At 47.2% G+C, this 9,517-nt stretch overlaps 44 non-coding genes across 44 annotated transcripts; all 44 read right to left on the bottom strand.

Moving 5' to 3' along the window:
- Positions 1-283: 283 nt before the first annotated feature.
- TRNAV-AAC (transfer RNA valine (anticodon AAC)) lies at positions 284-356 on the bottom strand. Its single transcript has one exon. It is a non-coding gene; the product is annotated as a tRNA-Val (tRNA).
- A 72-nt stretch (positions 357-428) lies between these two features.
- On the bottom strand, positions 429-501 carry TRNAV-UAC (transfer RNA valine (anticodon UAC)). The gene has a single exon. It is a non-coding gene; the product is annotated as a tRNA-Val (tRNA).
- A 71-nt stretch (positions 502-572) lies between these two features.
- TRNAV-AAC (transfer RNA valine (anticodon AAC)) lies at positions 573-645 on the bottom strand. The gene has a single exon. It is a non-coding gene; the product is annotated as a tRNA-Val (tRNA).
- A 67-nt stretch (positions 646-712) lies between these two features.
- On the bottom strand, positions 713-784 carry TRNAV-AAC (transfer RNA valine (anticodon AAC)). Its single transcript has one exon. It is a non-coding gene; the product is annotated as a tRNA-Val (tRNA).
- Positions 785-856: 72 nt separating this feature from the next.
- On the bottom strand, positions 857-929 carry TRNAV-UAC (transfer RNA valine (anticodon UAC)). Its single transcript has one exon. It is a non-coding gene; the product is annotated as a tRNA-Val (tRNA).
- A 72-nt stretch (positions 930-1,001) lies between these two features.
- Positions 1,002-1,074, bottom strand: TRNAV-AAC (transfer RNA valine (anticodon AAC)). Its single transcript has one exon. It is a non-coding gene; the product is annotated as a tRNA-Val (tRNA).
- A 354-nt stretch (positions 1,075-1,428) lies between these two features.
- On the bottom strand, positions 1,429-1,501 carry TRNAV-AAC (transfer RNA valine (anticodon AAC)). Its single transcript has one exon. It is a non-coding gene; the product is annotated as a tRNA-Val (tRNA).
- A 72-nt stretch (positions 1,502-1,573) lies between these two features.
- On the bottom strand, positions 1,574-1,646 carry TRNAV-AAC (transfer RNA valine (anticodon AAC)). The gene has a single exon. It is a non-coding gene; the product is annotated as a tRNA-Val (tRNA).
- A 71-nt stretch (positions 1,647-1,717) lies between these two features.
- On the bottom strand, positions 1,718-1,790 carry TRNAV-AAC (transfer RNA valine (anticodon AAC)). Its single transcript has one exon. It is a non-coding gene; the product is annotated as a tRNA-Val (tRNA).
- A 73-nt stretch (positions 1,791-1,863) lies between these two features.
- Positions 1,864-1,935, bottom strand: TRNAV-AAC (transfer RNA valine (anticodon AAC)). Its single transcript has one exon. It is a non-coding gene; the product is annotated as a tRNA-Val (tRNA).
- A 72-nt stretch (positions 1,936-2,007) lies between these two features.
- TRNAV-UAC (transfer RNA valine (anticodon UAC)) lies at positions 2,008-2,080 on the bottom strand. Its single transcript has one exon. It is a non-coding gene; the product is annotated as a tRNA-Val (tRNA).
- Positions 2,081-2,295: 215 nt separating this feature from the next.
- TRNAV-AAC (transfer RNA valine (anticodon AAC)) lies at positions 2,296-2,368 on the bottom strand. Its single transcript has one exon. It is a non-coding gene; the product is annotated as a tRNA-Val (tRNA).
- Positions 2,369-2,729: 361 nt separating this feature from the next.
- On the bottom strand, positions 2,730-2,802 carry TRNAV-AAC (transfer RNA valine (anticodon AAC)). The gene has a single exon. It is a non-coding gene; the product is annotated as a tRNA-Val (tRNA).
- A 67-nt stretch (positions 2,803-2,869) lies between these two features.
- TRNAV-AAC (transfer RNA valine (anticodon AAC)) lies at positions 2,870-2,942 on the bottom strand. The gene has a single exon. It is a non-coding gene; the product is annotated as a tRNA-Val (tRNA).
- Positions 2,943-3,013: 71 nt separating this feature from the next.
- Positions 3,014-3,086, bottom strand: TRNAI-AAU (transfer RNA isoleucine (anticodon AAU)). The gene has a single exon. It is a non-coding gene; the product is annotated as a tRNA-Ile (tRNA).
- Positions 3,087-3,447: 361 nt separating this feature from the next.
- TRNAV-AAC (transfer RNA valine (anticodon AAC)) lies at positions 3,448-3,520 on the bottom strand. Its single transcript has one exon. It is a non-coding gene; the product is annotated as a tRNA-Val (tRNA).
- A 217-nt stretch (positions 3,521-3,737) lies between these two features.
- Positions 3,738-3,810, bottom strand: TRNAV-UAC (transfer RNA valine (anticodon UAC)). The gene has a single exon. It is a non-coding gene; the product is annotated as a tRNA-Val (tRNA).
- A 359-nt stretch (positions 3,811-4,169) lies between these two features.
- On the bottom strand, positions 4,170-4,242 carry TRNAV-AAC (transfer RNA valine (anticodon AAC)). Its single transcript has one exon. It is a non-coding gene; the product is annotated as a tRNA-Val (tRNA).
- Positions 4,243-4,314: 72 nt separating this feature from the next.
- Positions 4,315-4,387, bottom strand: TRNAV-UAC (transfer RNA valine (anticodon UAC)). Its single transcript has one exon. It is a non-coding gene; the product is annotated as a tRNA-Val (tRNA).
- Positions 4,388-4,458: 71 nt separating this feature from the next.
- TRNAV-AAC (transfer RNA valine (anticodon AAC)) lies at positions 4,459-4,531 on the bottom strand. The gene has a single exon. It is a non-coding gene; the product is annotated as a tRNA-Val (tRNA).
- Positions 4,532-4,598: 67 nt separating this feature from the next.
- Positions 4,599-4,670, bottom strand: TRNAV-AAC (transfer RNA valine (anticodon AAC)). Its single transcript has one exon. It is a non-coding gene; the product is annotated as a tRNA-Val (tRNA).
- A 72-nt stretch (positions 4,671-4,742) lies between these two features.
- Positions 4,743-4,815, bottom strand: TRNAV-UAC (transfer RNA valine (anticodon UAC)). The gene has a single exon. It is a non-coding gene; the product is annotated as a tRNA-Val (tRNA).
- A 72-nt stretch (positions 4,816-4,887) lies between these two features.
- TRNAV-AAC (transfer RNA valine (anticodon AAC)) lies at positions 4,888-4,960 on the bottom strand. Its single transcript has one exon. It is a non-coding gene; the product is annotated as a tRNA-Val (tRNA).
- Positions 4,961-5,314: 354 nt separating this feature from the next.
- Positions 5,315-5,387, bottom strand: TRNAV-AAC (transfer RNA valine (anticodon AAC)). Its single transcript has one exon. It is a non-coding gene; the product is annotated as a tRNA-Val (tRNA).
- A 72-nt stretch (positions 5,388-5,459) lies between these two features.
- On the bottom strand, positions 5,460-5,532 carry TRNAV-AAC (transfer RNA valine (anticodon AAC)). Its single transcript has one exon. It is a non-coding gene; the product is annotated as a tRNA-Val (tRNA).
- Positions 5,533-5,603: 71 nt separating this feature from the next.
- TRNAV-AAC (transfer RNA valine (anticodon AAC)) lies at positions 5,604-5,676 on the bottom strand. Its single transcript has one exon. It is a non-coding gene; the product is annotated as a tRNA-Val (tRNA).
- Positions 5,677-5,749: 73 nt separating this feature from the next.
- On the bottom strand, positions 5,750-5,822 carry TRNAV-AAC (transfer RNA valine (anticodon AAC)). Its single transcript has one exon. It is a non-coding gene; the product is annotated as a tRNA-Val (tRNA).
- A 71-nt stretch (positions 5,823-5,893) lies between these two features.
- On the bottom strand, positions 5,894-5,966 carry TRNAI-AAU (transfer RNA isoleucine (anticodon AAU)). Its single transcript has one exon. It is a non-coding gene; the product is annotated as a tRNA-Ile (tRNA).
- Positions 5,967-6,183: 217 nt separating this feature from the next.
- TRNAV-AAC (transfer RNA valine (anticodon AAC)) lies at positions 6,184-6,256 on the bottom strand. The gene has a single exon. It is a non-coding gene; the product is annotated as a tRNA-Val (tRNA).
- Positions 6,257-6,329: 73 nt separating this feature from the next.
- On the bottom strand, positions 6,330-6,402 carry TRNAV-AAC (transfer RNA valine (anticodon AAC)). The gene has a single exon. It is a non-coding gene; the product is annotated as a tRNA-Val (tRNA).
- A 361-nt stretch (positions 6,403-6,763) lies between these two features.
- Positions 6,764-6,836, bottom strand: TRNAV-AAC (transfer RNA valine (anticodon AAC)). The gene has a single exon. It is a non-coding gene; the product is annotated as a tRNA-Val (tRNA).
- Positions 6,837-7,053: 217 nt separating this feature from the next.
- On the bottom strand, positions 7,054-7,126 carry TRNAV-UAC (transfer RNA valine (anticodon UAC)). The gene has a single exon. It is a non-coding gene; the product is annotated as a tRNA-Val (tRNA).
- A 72-nt stretch (positions 7,127-7,198) lies between these two features.
- TRNAV-UAC (transfer RNA valine (anticodon UAC)) lies at positions 7,199-7,271 on the bottom strand. The gene has a single exon. It is a non-coding gene; the product is annotated as a tRNA-Val (tRNA).
- Positions 7,272-7,630: 359 nt separating this feature from the next.
- On the bottom strand, positions 7,631-7,703 carry TRNAV-AAC (transfer RNA valine (anticodon AAC)). The gene has a single exon. It is a non-coding gene; the product is annotated as a tRNA-Val (tRNA).
- A 72-nt stretch (positions 7,704-7,775) lies between these two features.
- Positions 7,776-7,848, bottom strand: TRNAV-UAC (transfer RNA valine (anticodon UAC)). Its single transcript has one exon. It is a non-coding gene; the product is annotated as a tRNA-Val (tRNA).
- Positions 7,849-7,919: 71 nt separating this feature from the next.
- Positions 7,920-7,992, bottom strand: TRNAV-AAC (transfer RNA valine (anticodon AAC)). Its single transcript has one exon. It is a non-coding gene; the product is annotated as a tRNA-Val (tRNA).
- Positions 7,993-8,059: 67 nt separating this feature from the next.
- On the bottom strand, positions 8,060-8,131 carry TRNAV-AAC (transfer RNA valine (anticodon AAC)). The gene has a single exon. It is a non-coding gene; the product is annotated as a tRNA-Val (tRNA).
- Positions 8,132-8,203: 72 nt separating this feature from the next.
- TRNAV-UAC (transfer RNA valine (anticodon UAC)) lies at positions 8,204-8,276 on the bottom strand. The gene has a single exon. It is a non-coding gene; the product is annotated as a tRNA-Val (tRNA).
- A 72-nt stretch (positions 8,277-8,348) lies between these two features.
- TRNAV-AAC (transfer RNA valine (anticodon AAC)) lies at positions 8,349-8,421 on the bottom strand. The gene has a single exon. It is a non-coding gene; the product is annotated as a tRNA-Val (tRNA).
- Positions 8,422-8,775: 354 nt separating this feature from the next.
- Positions 8,776-8,848, bottom strand: TRNAV-AAC (transfer RNA valine (anticodon AAC)). Its single transcript has one exon. It is a non-coding gene; the product is annotated as a tRNA-Val (tRNA).
- Positions 8,849-8,920: 72 nt separating this feature from the next.
- TRNAV-AAC (transfer RNA valine (anticodon AAC)) lies at positions 8,921-8,993 on the bottom strand. The gene has a single exon. It is a non-coding gene; the product is annotated as a tRNA-Val (tRNA).
- A 71-nt stretch (positions 8,994-9,064) lies between these two features.
- Positions 9,065-9,137, bottom strand: TRNAV-AAC (transfer RNA valine (anticodon AAC)). Its single transcript has one exon. It is a non-coding gene; the product is annotated as a tRNA-Val (tRNA).
- A 73-nt stretch (positions 9,138-9,210) lies between these two features.
- On the bottom strand, positions 9,211-9,283 carry TRNAV-AAC (transfer RNA valine (anticodon AAC)). The gene has a single exon. It is a non-coding gene; the product is annotated as a tRNA-Val (tRNA).
- Positions 9,284-9,354: 71 nt separating this feature from the next.
- TRNAI-AAU (transfer RNA isoleucine (anticodon AAU)) lies at positions 9,355-9,427 on the bottom strand. Its single transcript has one exon. It is a non-coding gene; the product is annotated as a tRNA-Ile (tRNA).
- Positions 9,428-9,517: the final 90 nt, after the last annotated feature.

The raw sequence follows: 9,517 nt of genomic DNA, 5'->3' as shown, positions 1-9,517 counted from the left end.
TCCTGCCAGGGATCCAACCTGGTGCCTTCCGCGCGTAAAGCGGATGTGATAACCACTACACCACAAGCACAGCTGTGCAGAGCTCTCCCGAATGAGTCTTTGTTCAATGACGTATATTGAAATTAAAAAATAAATGCTCCTGTGCCTACAGAAATCGAACCTGGGGTCTTCCGCGTGTGAAGCGGATGTGATAACCACTACACCACAAGCACAGCTGTGCAGAGCTCTCATGAATGAGTCTTTGTTCAATGACGTATATTGAAACTAAAAAAAGAAACGCTCTTGTGCCTGCCAGGGATCGAACCTGGGGCCTTCCGCGTGTTAGGCGGATGTGATAACCACTACACCACAAGCACAGCTGTGCAGAGCTCTCACGATTGAGTCTTTGTTCAATGACGTATATTTAAACTGTAAAAAAGAAGTGCTCTTGTGCTTGCCAGGGATCGAACCTGGGACCTTCCGCGTGTAAGGCGGATGTGATAAACACTACACCACAAGCACAGCTGTGCAGAGCTCTCACGAATGAGTCTTTGTTCAATGACGTATATTGAAACTAAAAGAAGAAATGCTCTTGTGCCTGCCAGGGATCGAACCTGGGGCCTTCCGCGTGTTAGGCGGATGTAATAACCACTACACTACAAGCGCAGCTGTGCACAGCCCTCACTAATGAGCCTTTGTTCAATTACGTATATTGAAACTAAAAAAATGCTCTTGTGCCTGCCAGGGATCGAACCTATGCCTTCTGCGTGTTAGGCGGATGTGATAACCGCTACACCACAAGCACAGCTGTGCAGAGGTCTCACGAATGAGCCTTTGTGCAATGACGTATATTGAAACTGTAAAAGAGAAGTGCTCTTGTGCCTGCCAGGGATCGAACCTGGGGCCTTCCGCGTGTAAGGCGGATGTGATAACCACTACACCACAAGCACAGCTGTGCAGAGGTCTCACGAATGAGCCTTTGTTCAATGACGTATATTTAAACTGTAAAAAAGAAGTGCTCTTGTGCATGCCAGGGATCGAACCTGGGGCCTTCCGCGTGTTAGGCGGATGTGATAACCGCTACACCACAAGCACAGCTGTGCAGAGCTCTCATGAATGAGTCTTTGTTCAAAGACGTATATTGAAACTGTAAAAAAAGAAATGTTCTCGTTCCTGCCAGGGATCCAACCTGGTGCCTTCCGCGCGTAAAGCGGATGTGATAACCACTACACCACAAGCACAGCTGTGCAGAGCTCTCACGAATGAGTCTTTGTTCAATGACGTATATTGAAACTGTAAAAAAGAAGTGCTCGAGTGCCTGCCAGAGATCGGAACTGGGGCCTTCCGCGTGTTAAGCGCATGTGATAACCACTACACCACAAACACAGAGCTCTCATGAATGAGTCTTTGTTCAATGACATATATTGAAACTAAATAAAGAAATGCTCTTGTGTCTGCCAGGTATCGAACCTGGGGCCTTCCGCGTGTTAGGCGGATGTGATATCCGCTACACCACACGCACAGCTGCGCAAAGTGACACGAAGGAGTCTTTGTTCAATGAAGTATATTGAAACTGTAAAAAAAGAAGTGCTCTTGCGCCTGCCAGGGATCGAACCTCGGGCCTTCCGCGTGTTAGGCGGATGTGACAACCGCTACACCACAAGCACAGCTGTGCAGAGCTCTCATGAATGAGTCTTTGTTCAATGACGTATATTGAAATTAAAAAAAGAAACGCTCTTGTGTCTGCCAGGGATCGAACCTGGGGCCTTCCGCGTGTTAGGCGGATGTGATAACCACTACACCACAAGCACAGCTGTGCAGAGCTCTCACGATTGAGTCTTTGTTCAATGACGTATATTGAAACTGTAAAAAAAGAAGTGCTCTTGTGCCTGCCAGGGATCGAACCTGTGCCTTCTGCGTGTTAGGCGGATGTGATAACCGCTACACCACAAGCACAGCTGTGCAGAGGTCTCACGAATGAGCCTTTGTGCAATGACGTATATTGAAACTGTAAAAGAGAACTGCTCTTGTGCGTGCCAGGGATCGAACCTGGGGCCTTCCGCGTGTAAGGCGGATGTGATAACCACTACACCACAAGCACAGCTGTGCAGAGCTCTCACGAATGAACCTTTGTTAAATGACGTATATTGAAACTGTAAAAAGGAAGTGCTCTTGTGCCTGCCAGAGATCGAACCTGGGGCTTTTCGCGTATTAAGTGGATGTGATAACCACTACACCACAAGCACAGCTGTGCAGAGCTCTCATGAATGAGTCTTTGTTCAATGACGTATATTGAAAATAAAAAAGAAATGCTCTTGTGCCTGCCAGGGATCGAACCTGGGGCCTTCCACGTGTTAGGCGGATGTGATAACCACTACACCACAAGGACAGTTGAGCAGAGCTCTCACAAATGAGTCGTTGTTCAATGAAGCACATTGAAACTGTGAAAATGAAGTGCGCTTGTGCCTGCACCGGATCGAACCTGGGGCCTTCTGCGTGTTAGGGGGATGTGATAACCACTACACCACAAGCACAGCTGTTCAGAGCTCTCACGAATGAGCCTTTGTTCAATTGCGTATATTGAAACTGTAAAAAATAAGTGCTCTTGTGCCTGCCAGGGATCCAACCTGGGGCTTCCCACGTGTTAAGCGGATGTGATAACCAATACACCACAAGCACAGCTGTGCAGACCTCTCATGAATGAGTCTTTGTTCAATGACATATATTGAAACTAAAAAAAGAAATGCTCTTGTGCCTGCCAGGGATCGAACCTGGGGCCTTCCGCGTGTTAGGCGGATGTAATAACCACTACACCACAAGCGCAGCTGTGTACAGCCCTCACGAATGAGCCTTTGTTCAATTACGTATATTGAAACTAAAAAAATGCTCTTGTGCCTGCCAGGGATCGAACCTGGGGCCTTCCGCGTGTTAAGCGGATGTGATAACCACTACACCACAAGCACAGCTGTGCAGAGCTCTCATGAATGAGTCTTTGTTCAATGACGTAAATTGAAACTAAAAAAAGAAACGCTCTTGTGCCTGCCAGGGATCGAACCTGGGGCCTTCCGCGTATTAAGTGGATGTGATAAACACTACACCACAAGCACAGCTGTGCAGAGCTCTCACGAATGAACCTTTGTTCAATGACGTATATTGAAACTGTAAAAAAGAAGTGCTCTTTTGCCTGCCAGAGATCGAACCTGGCGCCTTCCGCGTATTAAGTGGATGTGATAAACACTACACCACAAGCACAGCTGTGCAGAGCTCTCACGAATGAACCTTTGTTCAATGACGTATATTGAAACTGTAAAAAAGAAGTGCTCTTTTGCCTGCCAGAGATCGAACCTGGCGCCTTCCGCGTATTAAGCGGTTGTGATAACCACTACACCACAAGCAAAGCTGTGCAGAGCTCTCATGAATGATTCTTTGTTCAATGACGTATATTGAAACTAAAAAAAGAAACGGTCTTGTGCCTGCCAGGGATCGAACCTGGGACCTTCCGCGTGTTAGGCGGATGTGATAACCACTACACCACAAGCACAGCTGTGCAGAGCTCTCACGATTGAGTCTTTGTTCAATGACGTATATTGAAACTGTAAAAAAAGAAGTGCTCTTGTGCCTGCCAGGGATCAAACCTATGCCTTCTGCGTGTTAGGCGGATGCGATAACCGCTACACCACAAGCACAGCTGTGCAGAGGTCTCACGAATGAGCCTTTGTTCAATGACGTATATTTAAACTGTAAAAAAGAAGTGCTCTTGTGCATGCCAGGGATCGAACCTGGGGCCTTCCGCGTGTAAGGCGGATGTGATAACCACTACACCACAAGCACAGCTGTGCAGAGCTCTCATGAATGAGTCTTTGTTCAAAGACGTATATTGAAACTGTAAAAAAAGAAATGCTCTCGTTCCTGCCAGGGATCCAACCTGGTGCCTTCCGCGCGTAAAGCGGATGTGATAACCACTACACCACAAGCACAGCTGTGCAGAGCTCTCCCGAATGAGTCTTTGTTCAATGACGTATATTGAAATTAAAAAATAAATGCTCCTGTGCCTACAGGAATCGAACCTGGGGCTTTTCGCGTATTAAGTGGATGTGATAACCACTACACCACAAGCACAGCTGTGCAGAGCTCTCATGAATGAGTCTTTGTTCAATGACGTATATTGAAACTAAAAAAAGAAACGCTCTTGTGCCTGCCAGGGATCGAACCTGGGGTCTTCCGCGTGTTAGGCGGATGTGATAACCACTACACCACAAGCACAGCTGTGCAGAGCTCTCACGATTAAGTCTTTGTTCAATGACGTATATTTAAACTGTAAACAAGAAGTGCTCTTGTGCTTGCCAGGGATCGAACCTGGGACCTTCCGCGTGTAAGGCGGATGTGATAAACACTACACCACAAGCACAGCTGTGCAGAGCTCTCACGAATGAGTCTTTGTTCAATGACGTATATTGAAACTAAAAGAAGAAATGCTCTTGTGCCTGCCAGGGATCGAACCTGGGGCCTTCCGCGTGTTAGGCGGATGTAATAACCACTACACTACAAGCGCAGCTGTGCACAGCCCTCACTAATGAGCCTTTGTTCAATTACGTATATTGAAACTAAAAAAATGCTCTTGTGCCTGCCAGGGATCGAACCTATGCCTTCTGCGTGTTAGGCGGATGTGATAACCGCTACACCACAAGCACAGCTGTGCAGAGGTCTCACGAATGAGCCTTTGTGCAATGACGTATATTGAAACTGTAAAAGAGAAGTGCTCTTGTGCCTGCCAGGGATCGAACCTGGGGCCTTCCGCGTGTAAGGCGGATGTGATAACCACTACACCACAAGCACAGCTGTGCAGAGGTCTCACGAATGAGCCTTTGTTCAATGACGTATATTTAAACTGTAAAAAAGAAGTGCTCTTGTGCATGCCAGGGATCGAACCTGGGGCCTTCCGCGTGTTAGGCGGATGTGATAACCGCTACACCACAAGCACAGCTGTGCAGAGCTCTCATGAATGAGTCTTTGTTCAAAGACGTATATTGAAACTGTAAAAAAAGAAATGCTCTCGTTCCTGCCAGGGATCCAACCTGGTGCCTTCCGCGCGTAAAGCGGATGTGATAACCACTACACCACAAGCACAGCTGTGCAGAGCTCTCACGAATGAGTCTTTGTTCAATGACGTATATTGAAACTGTAAAAAAGAAGTGCTCGAGTGCCTGCCAGAGATCGGAACTGGGGCCTTCCGCGTGTTAAGCGCATGTGATAACCACTACACCACAAACACAGAGCTCTCATGAATGAGTCTTTGTTCAATGACATATATTGAAACTAAATAAAGAAATGCTCTTGTGTCTGCCAGGTATCGAACCTGGGGCCTTCCGCGTGTTAGGCGGATGTGATATCCGCTACACCACACGCACAGCTGCGCAAAGTGACACGAAGGAGTCTTTGTTCAATGAAGTATATTGAAACTGTAAAAAAAGAAGTGCTCTTGCGCCTGCCAGGGATCGAACCTCGGGCCTTCCGCGTGTTAGGCGGATGTGACAACCACTACACCACAAGCACAGCTGTGCAGAGCTCTCATGATTGAGTCTTTGTTCAATGACGTATATTGAAACTAAAAGAAGAAACGCTCTTGTGTCTGCCAGGGATCGAACCTGGGGCCTTCCGCGTGTTAGGCGGATGTGATAACCACTACACCACAAGCACAGCTGTGCAGAGCTCTCACGATTGAGTCTTTGTTCAATGACGTATATTGAAACTGTAAAAAAAGAAGTGCTCTTGTGCCTGCCAGGGATCGAACCTGGGGCCTTCCGCGTGTTAAGCGGATGTGATAACCACTACACCACAAGCACAGCTGTGCAGAGCTCTCATGAATGAGTCTTTGTTCAATGACGTATATTGAAACTAAAAAAAGAAACGCTCTTGTGCCTGCCAGGGATCGAACCTGGGGCCTTCCGCGTATTAAGTGGATGTGATAAACACTACACCACAAGCACAGCTGTGCAGAGCTCTCACGAGTGAACCTTTGTTCAATGACGTATATTGAAACTGTAAAAAAGAAGTGCTCTTTTGCCTGCCAGAGATCGAACCTGGCGCCTTCCGCGTATTAAGTGGATGTGATAACCACGACACCACAAGCACACATGTGCAGAGCTCTCATGAATGAGCCTTTGTTCAATGACGTATATTGAAACTAAAAAAAAGAAATGCTCTTGTGCCTGCCAGGGATCGAACCTGGTGCCTTCCGCGTGTTAGGCGGATGTGATAACCACTACACCACAAGCACGGCTGTGTAGAGCTCTCACGAATCAGCCTTTGTTCAATGACGTATATTGAAACTGTAAAAAAAGAAGTGCTCTTGTGCTTGCCAGGGATCGAACCTGGGGCCTTCCGCGTGTTAGGCGGATGTGATAACCACTACACCACAAGCACAGCTGTGCGGAGCTCTCACGATTGAGTCTTTGTTCAATGACGTATATTGAAACTGTAAAAAAGAAGTGCTCTTTTGCCTGCCAGAGATCGAACCTGGCGCCTTCCGCGTATTAAGTGGATGTGATAAACACTACACCACAAGCACAGCTGTGCAGAGCTCTCACGAATGAACCTTTGTTCAATGACGTATATTGAAACTGTAAAAAAGAAGTGCTCTTTTGCCTGCCAGAGATCGAACCTGGCGCCTTCCGCGTATTAAGCGGATGTGATAACCACTACACCACAAGCACAGCTGTGCAGAGCTCTCATGAATGATTCTTTGTTCAATGACGTATATTGAAACTAAAAAAAGAAACTGTCTTGTGCCTGCCAGGGATCGAACCTGGGGCCTTCCACGTGTTAGGCGGATGTGATAACCACTACACCACAAGCACAGCTGTGCAGAGCTCTCACGATTGAGTCTTTGTTCAATGACGTATATTGAAACTGTAAAAAAAGAAGTGCTCTTGTGCCTGCCAGGGATCAAACCTATGCCTTCTGCGTGTTAGGCGGATGCGATAACCGCTACACCACAAGCACAGCTGTGCAGAGGTCTCACGAATGAGCCTTTGTGCAATGACTTATATTGAAACTGTAAAAGAGAAGTGCTCTTGTGCCTGCCAGGGAACGAACCTGGGGCCTTCCGCGTGTAAGGCGGATGTGATAACCACTACACCACAAGCACAGCTGTGCAGAGGTCTCACGAATGAGCCTTTGTTCAATGACGTATATTTAAACTGTAAAAAAGAAGTGCTCTTGTGCATGCCAGGGATCGAACCTGGGGCCTTCCGCGTGTAAGGCGGATGTGATAACCACTACACCACAAGCACAGCTGTGCAGAGCTCTCATGAATGAGTCTTTGTTCAAAGACGTATATTGAAACTGTAAAAAAAGAAATGCTCTCGTTCCTGCCAGGGATCCAACCTGGTGCCTTCCGCGCGTAAAGCGGATGTGATAACCACTACACCACAAGCACAGCTGTGCAGAGCTCTCCCGAATGAGTCTTTGTTCAATGACGTATATTGAAATTAAAAAATAAATGCTCCTGTGCCTACAGGAATCGAACCTGGGGCTTTTCGCGTATTAAGTGGATGTGATAACCACTACACCACAAGCACAGCTGTGCAGAGCTCTCATGAATGAGTCTTTGTTCAATGACGTATATTGAAACTAAAAAAAGAAACGCTCTTGTGCCTGCCAGGGATCGAACCTGGGGTCTTCCGCGTGTTAGGCGGATGTGATAACCACTACACCACAAGCACAGCTGTGCAGAGCTCTCACGATTAAGTCTTTGTTCAATGACGTATATTTAAACTGTAAACAAGAAGTGCTCTTGTGCTTGCCAGGGATCGAACCTGGGACCTTCCGCGTGTAAGGCGGATGTGATAAACACTACACCACAAGCACAGCTGTGCAGAGCTCTCACGAATGAGTCTTTGTTCAATGACGTATATTGAAACTAAAAGAAGAAATGCTCTTGTGCCTGCCAGGGATCGAACCTGGGGCCTTCCGCGTGTTAGGCGGATGTAATAACCACTACACTACAAGCGCAGCTGTGCACAGCCCTCACTAATGAGCCTTTGTTCAATTACGTATATTGAAACTAAAAAAATGCTCTTGTGCCTGCCAGGGATCGAACCTATGCCTTCTGCGTGTTAGGCGGATGTGATAACCGCTACACCACAAGCACAGCTGTGCAGAGGTCTCACGAATGAGCCTTTGTGCAATGACGTATATTGAAACTGTAAAAGAGAAGTGCTCTTGTGCCTGCCAGGGATCGAACCTGGGGCCTTCCGCGTGTAAGGCGGATGTGATAACCACTACACCACAAGCACAGCTGTGCAGAGGTCTCACGAATGAGCCTTTGTTCAATGACGTATATTTAAACTGTAAAAAAGAAGTGCTCTTGTGCATGCCAGGGATCGAACCTGGGGCCTTCCGCGTGTTAGGCGGATGTGATAACCGCTACACCACAAGCACAGCTGTGCAGAGCTCTCATGAATGAGTCTTTGTTCAAAGACGTATATTGAAACTGTAAAAAAAGAAATGCTCTCGTTCCTGCCAGGGATCCAACCTGGTGCCTTCCGCGCGTAAAGCGGATGTGATAACCACTACACCACAAGCACAGCTGTGCAGAGCTCTCACGAATGAGTCTTTGTTCAATGACGTATATTGAAACTGTAAAAAAGAAGTGCTCGAGTGCCTGCCAGAGATCGGAACTGGGGCCTTCCGCGTGTTAAGCGCATGTGATAACCACTACACCACAAACACAGAGCTCTCATGAATGAGTCTTTGTTCAATGACATATATTGAAACTAAATAAAGAAATGCTCTTGTGTCTGCCAGGTATCGAACCTGGGGCCTTCCGCGTGTTAGGCGGATGTGATATCCGCTACACCACACGCACAGCTGCGCAAAGTGACACGAAGGAGTCTTTGTTCAATGAAGTATATTGAAACTGTAAAAAAAGAAGTGCTCTTGCGCCTGCCAGGGATCGAACCTCGGGCCTTCCGCGTGTTAGGCGGATGTGACAACCACTACACCACAAGCACAGCTGTGCAGAGCTCTCATGATTGAGTCTTTGTTCAATGACGTATATTGAAACTAAAAAAAGAAACGCTCTTGTGTCTGCCAGGGATCGAACCTGGGGCCTTCCGCGTGTTAGGCGGATGTGATAACCACTACACCACAAGCACAGCTGTGCAGAGCTCTCACGATTGAGTCTTTGTTCAATGACGTATATTGAAACTGTAAAAAAAGAAGTGCTCTTGTGCCTGCCAGGGATCGAACCTGGGGCCTTCCGCGTGTTAAGCGGATGTGATAACCACTACACCACAAGCACAGCTGTGCAGAGCTCTCATGAATGAGTCTTTGTTCAATGACGTATATTGAAACTAAAAAAAGAAACGCTCTTGTGCCTGCCAGGGATCGAACCTGGGGCCTTCCGCGTATTAAGTGGATGTGATAAACACTACACCACAAGCACAGCTGTGCAGAGCTCTCACGAGTGAACCTTTGTTCAATGACGTATATTGAAACTGTAAAAAAGAAGTGCTCTTTTGCCTGCCAGAGATCG

The sequence above is a fragment of the Rhipicephalus microplus genome, chromosome 2 (genome assembly GCF_043290135.1).
Source record: "Rhipicephalus microplus isolate Deutch F79 chromosome 2, USDA_Rmic, whole genome shotgun sequence".
Taxonomy (NCBI): domain Eukaryota; kingdom Metazoa; phylum Arthropoda; class Arachnida; order Ixodida; family Ixodidae; genus Rhipicephalus; species Rhipicephalus microplus.
This window is presented reverse-complemented; position numbering and strand designations above follow the sequence as displayed.